Source organism: Myxocyprinus asiaticus, chromosome 40 (genome assembly GCF_019703515.2).
Source record: "Myxocyprinus asiaticus isolate MX2 ecotype Aquarium Trade chromosome 40, UBuf_Myxa_2, whole genome shotgun sequence".
NCBI classification, from domain to species: Eukaryota; Metazoa; Chordata; class Actinopteri; order Cypriniformes; family Catostomidae; genus Myxocyprinus; species Myxocyprinus asiaticus.
The window spans coordinates 28,403,669-28,410,533 of NC_059383.1; positions in this window are offsets into that span (position 1 = coordinate 28,403,669).

A 6,865-nucleotide genomic window follows, 5' to 3' on the forward strand; every position below is an offset into this window, starting at 1 on the left:
GTCCAACGAAAGGACAAAAAAGGTTTAAAGAATTCAATTTGCGATTATTTAATTAATATTTATTTATTTATTTTATTTTTTTTATTTTTTTTTGTACCTATGTCAAAGTTTCTATAGGCAATATATATATATAGAGAGAGAGATATATCTATATATATATATATAGAGAGAGAGAGAGAGAGAGAGAGAGAGAGATATCTATCTATCTATCTATCTATCTATATATATATATATATATATACTAAAACACAAATATTAGATACACTGGTTCAAGTCATTGCCTTTAAAATGTAAATTCTGTCCAGATTTCCAGTGTAGTTTAATGAAAAGTAAAAGTTTGCTTATGAAACTAACATAAACAACGCCACTGATAGCAATATCATAATATTAGAAATCCGAGAACTCTATTACTGGCAAATGTGTTTGAATTATTTTAAACATGACTGTCATACACTTTGCTCAAACACCACACTATTTGGTTAGCATCATGGATTTAATTGTCGAACCTACAAAAAAGGTTAATAAGAATGTCGCACCAACGAACGAGAACATTCGCAAATCTAACCTTTTAGAAACGCCTGGAGATTTTCAGAGGGCTTTGGGGAACTTAATTCTACCTTCATATCTTAAAGTTTAACGCAACTGCCTACTATGAATAGGTCATACCTTAAATGTCATTATGATAAACAGTTTTATGCAACTTTGAGCGATGTTCATCCTTGGAAGCATTTATGACTATTGATAAGAAAGGGAAATTGCAGGTACAGAGAGATTGGGCATTGGTTGTGGGTGGATGACATTTTCCTTTCTCTCTCTCTCTCTCTCTACACACACACACACACATTTATCACAATCCATTGTCTTGAGTCTACAAGAGTAAAGTGACTTACACTTTTTTTTGCCTTCTGTGTAAAATAGCATCATCACGCATCGCTAATCAAGCAGAGTTCACAATGTCATTTCATTCAGTTTTCATAAACAATATGTGAATGAAATATTAATGGTCAACTAAGTGTGTAATTGTTTAAGTGCCTTAAATGATCCCATTTGGAAATGGAATGTTTCCATACCCTTTCTTGAGAGTGGTGGTTTGCTGCTCTTTGCCAAACGGCCCCAACAGCTGGTCACCGGGCAGTAATGAACGCGGCATGGGGACATCTGGTCAGCGGTATGACAGGACCCCCCTCCCCCCCCCCCCCCTCCGGTCCATAAAGCTCAGGGTTTGGGGACTGCACTCTGATAGGGCGAGTGAATAGGATATTAACGATCAGACAAAAGACCTTAATAGCTTTTAATTGAACGTCGATAACGTGTAAGCTATGATCAGTCGGTCCCCTGCTGCAAACTTTCGCATAGCACATGTCATCTAGCGCCTCATTATTAGGCTCTCGATCATGAATCAAAGGGAAAAAAAACATTCACTAAATTCAATTGTAACTTGGGATTTAAATAATAAAAAAGCTATATATATATATATATATATATATATATACATACATACATACACACACACACGCAGCTCTGGAAAAAATTAAGAGACCTCTGCAAAATTAACAGTTTCTCTGGATTTACTATTTATAGGTATGTGTTTGAGTAGAATGAACATTTTTGTTTTATTCTATAAAGTACTGACAACATTTCTCCCAAATTCCATATAAACATATTGCCATTTAGAGCATTTATTTGTAGAAAACGACAACTGGTCAAAATAACAAAAAAGATGCAGTGTTTTCAGACCTCGAATAATGCAAAAAAAAAAAAAAAAAAAAAAACGTTCTTATACATTTTTGATTCATGCGTCCTTCACAAAGACGAATCTGCCCAATTCCAGCCTTGCTGAAGCACCCCAGACCATCACCGATCCTCCACCAAATTTCACTGTGGGTGCGAGACACTGTGGCTTGAAGGCCTCTCCAGACCAGGTGGAGGATCGGTGATGATCTGGGGGTGCTTCAGCAAGGCTGGAATCGGGCAGATTCGTCTTTGTGAAGGACGCATGAATCAAGCAACGTACAAGGTTATCCTTGAAGAAAACTTGCTTCGTTCTGCTCTGGCAATGTTCCCCAACTCTGAGGATTGTTTTTTTCCAGCAGGACAATGCTCCATGCCACACAGCCAGGTCAATCAAAGTGAGGGTGGAGGACCACCGAATCAAGACCCTGTCATGGCCTGCCCAATCTCCAGACCTGAACCCCATTGAAAACCTCTGGAATGTGATCAAGAGGAAGATGGGTGGTCACAAGCCATCAAACAAAGCCGAGCTGCTTGAATGTCTGCGCCAGGAGTGGCATAAAGTCACCCAACAACAATGTGAAAGACTGGTAGAGAGCATGCCAAGACGCATGAAAGCTGTGATTGAAAATCAGGGGTTTTCCACCAAATATTGATTTCTGAACTCTTCCTAAGTTAAAACATTAGTATTGTGTTGTTTAAAAACTGAATATGAACTTGTTTTCTTTGCATTATTCGAGGTCTGAAAACACTGCATCTTTTTTGTTATTTTGACCAGTTGTCATTTTCTGCAAATAAATGTTCTAAATGACAATATTATTATTTGGAATTTGGGAGAAATGTTGTCAGTACTTTATAGAATAAAACAAAAATGTTAAATTTACTCAAACACATAGCCTAACTATAAATAGTAAATCCAGAGAAACTGATAATTTTGCAGTGGTCTCTTAATTTTTTCCAGAGCTGTATATTCGTTTTTGTAGATCGCTTATATTAAAAATCTGATATAGGCCTATATATTTCTATCGTAAATTCACAGATGATTAAACACTTTATTTTTAATTATAACATGGATCTGCACATGATCCAAAGGAGGCCGATAACCCCCCTCAATATTTATGAAAAGGGTTATTCTTGCGAAGTGCGCAGCTGATGGCGAGAAAAGCTCCACCGTCTTGTTAAGAGACGGAGAGATTTTTGCATGTGAAAGGATAGTGGTAAATCCCTCGGCTCTTACCGAGGATTGTCCCCGGCTCAGGGTTAATGAAGTGCGGATAGAGTCTCGCTGATCTCCCGACAAACAAAAACACAACACGGAGAGCTCAGAGCCGCAGGATCAGTGACTCTGATTAAGCTCATTGACTCAGAATAAAAACCAAACAAAACAGCCTTCAGATGAAATTAAGAGTCAATCAAAGTGCAATTTGCATCGTGATATTTGCTACCGTCATTTTTCCCAGGATTTTTTTTTTCTGACGATTGCAATTTTTTTTTTATTTATTTTTTTTATTTATTTTTTTTTGTCGCGTGGCTTTCATCAAATTAAATTTTATGTAGAAAAAAAGAAAAGACTCAACCTCAGCACGTTTTCGATCATATGAAACGCAGGCTATATTTAATCTAAATATGCTGTCTTTATATTATGCTTTCCTGGAAGTTGAAACAAACACATTCAATTTAATTGTATACAAATAAAAGTTATTAAAAAATAAAATACTACGCCAAATAGTCAAGCTTGTTATATGTATAATTTATAGAATCAGAGATACCACGAAAATGGATATTATTTTATCACTTAGATATCAGCTTTATGGGGTAGACAGCTGCAGACTAAAAAAATAGACAAAACTTTTAAAACTGGCCCTGGCTCTAAGATCAGACGATAACTTCACAGGAATGAATACAAATGCTTTCAGAACCTAAAAGCTTTCAGAAAGGATAATAATAAAACAGAAATGTTACTAATAAGACATACAAATCTATAGGCTGATGTAGTAATCTATGGGCAGAATAATATGAGCTTGGTGATTACAATTAAAATCTAGCTGTTTTACTTATTGTGTTAAATTCCACTCTAAATTTCAATTTTTTATTGCAATTTAATTTTGAATTATAGAAATACATTCAAAATTCTACAGTGCCCTTATCTAAAAAATGAAATTCATGACATTTCTAATAATGCTAAAAAAACAATTGGGAAATCTTCCCAACCATCATCCTTTAATGCAGTTGTGCAGGTGTGGAGAGAGTGCTGGGAATCTGGGACAGAGATTGGGCAGTGAGATCAGTGACACCTGCTGCAGGGTCATGACACTCCTGACCCTCTGGGGAAGGTGGTTGGGACACTGTCACTGTGCTAGTCACTTTTGTCCTCTGCTTCTCTGCATAAACTTGGACATTGCATAGATAGTCACAGGCAAAAGAGATAAGACTAAATTAGGGAGAAGTAAAATACTGATGGAATTTAAAAACAAAAATGTCAAAAAACAAATCAAATTGATCTGAATCAGCAACACACAAGTGCATTTAGGAAGTGGAGGGTACAGCTAAGCAAAAGGAAAAGAGACAGAAAGCAGACAGCGGATGCTTCCCAAGGTACTGTCCTAGGTATCAAATCCAATCCTTGCCTCAAGGTACGAAGGGTGGAGGTATAAAGGCCTCGGAGTGAGGGAGCAAGATAACTCCATAATCATTCCTCCAATAAAATCCAAAGCATTCTAAACTTGGGACAGGGGCAAAAGGATTGACATACACAATCTTGGCAAATTAAAACACTCTTCTCTTAGTCTGAAAGAAGATAGACATAAAAAACAGAGTGAGAGAAAATAGAGAGTCCACATGGAAAAGGATACAATGGTGGACATAAAAGGTGCTTGTTACAGGAATCCCCTGCAGTCAGCAATAATAGCCATGTTCCTCCCAGCAGGGGACAATGTAAAAACACTGGTATTAGGTGACAGACTGATTATCTAATCAATAAGGCAGACTGTCTTAGTGCCTGTTGGTAACCCGCACCACCACCCCGCTCACACTGCTCCATCACACAGATGAGTGAACAAGTGGAGAACTGTCCCCTGGGACTGTTCACTACCCCAGAGTATGTAGTCATGACTAGTGATAACAACATCCAGCCCTTCCATCCCCAGGCCTAGCAGAGGGGCACTAACAACATCTCCCTCCACCAACCCCATACTTCACACTGCCACCCAATGGCAGGTAGAAAAACAACCACTGCCCACAGAAAGCCCTTTTAATAACAACAGAAATGAATAATAACGATGCTTAATACACGTGTGTACATGTTGTTGGCGTAATGTCCATTTTAATTTGGTCAAAAAGTTCTGTTGTGCATTAGAATATCAACAAGTTCAACGGTTAATTGTTGCTCTTTTTTGCTGTCTAAACTAATGCCTTAGACTCTGTTGCCACACTGTCACAATCCAAACATACAGTATGTACATATGAAGTAGTTCTCTATGTTTGGGCTCATTTAAAGTGGATTAGGTTTGAGAAAGAGGAAGTTTCAGGAGAACCTTTGTGCACCCCTGGGTCAGAATAGTGGACACGGCGAGCCCCTGAGTCTCATAAACATAAAGGAAGGAATGGGCATGAATAAAGGATGAGGAAGAGTATACATGTATTTTTAACATCCTTCTGTGTGAAGCCTGGCAGGAGAATGCATTTTGGGTTTCTGAGGGGAAAGGGGGCAAAGAGAGGGGATGGGCAATGTGTTTGTATTTATTTTTTTATTTTATTTTTTTTCCTTTTGTGGAACAGTAGTGTTATTGTGTAGAACTCTGCCTGTAAAGAGCTGTAAGACAGACACTTTGTGGAAAGATACAACCTGAAATTTGAATGGATGTCATTATTTTATTTACTGTATTTTGTGTTGTTTATATGTCTTTTGTTTAAGCTTTTGCAGCTGTAGGCCTATACGCAGGGTTGGGAGGGTTACTTTTTAAATGTATTCCACTACAGATTACAGAATACATGCTGTAAAATGTAATTTTAATGTATTCTGTTAGATCAGTAGCGTCAGTAACGTATTCCAAATATTCTGAATTACTTCTTCAGCACTGGTAGATTGTTTCACTTGTTTTGACTATAAAAACTCTGCCAGCACAGTAAGACAAAATACACATGTTAAAAAAACATTCTCTGAAAAACCTAAATATTTTATGCAGTGTTGTTTCTAAAACAAGACCAATCAAATCTTGTTGTCTTTTTCTGCATATCGCTACCCCCTTCCGCTTTTTTGTGACACCTTCTGCATAATGTGGCGGCCCGCCCACCGGGAAAAGTCCTGGTTCTCCCAATGGCCAGTCTGCCACTGACTGGCAGTCTGCAGGAATGCCCAAAGGGAAGAATCTCACATCCATTGCATGTGCTGTTCCAGTCCATTTCAATTAATTTATTTCTTTTTTAATAAACCCTCTCTGGACAGTAGTGAGGTAGCACACCATTTTCTGATTAAAAAAACTTTTACATTCTCCAAAGCTATTGGAATATTCTTAAGACATGCATGTTCCTTTCCCAGTATTCTCTATACTGGAAATATTGGAGACATGCCCTCTTGCCATTTACAGTATTATGCTGTATGTTAGTAATCATGGGCAATAATAAACTCATTCTCATTCATGTCCTCATCAATGAATGCATTTGCATGCACAATCTTACACTGATTATGCTTAATAATGAGACAATATGTAAACACTTTAAACTGTTTTCCTTTTAAGGGTAAGGCCATAAATGGCGTAGGCAAAAACAGAACAGCACAGGTGGTTTTTCTGCATTCATACCGATATATTCTGTGTGCGCAAGTGTTATGCACATGCCTGTTCACATTTCGACGTCAAAAGCAGAGACTAATCGAGTAATTTTCTGTAATTTTTGGTAATTTCCGTTTTTGAAGAAATTAGGTGTGAAGGTAGATAAGGTGGTGTAGGTATTTTATTTGTAAATAGTGTCGATGGTCAAAATGGGTGACAGGTGGCGGTAATGCACCAATGGGTTTGCGAACTGCTGTAAAACAGCAAGAAGAAGAGAGTCGAATCACTTGAATTGCTTAAATTAATGCATATTTCTAAAGAAATAAGAGTCTGTACATATAGATTATTTCCAAACGTAAACACTG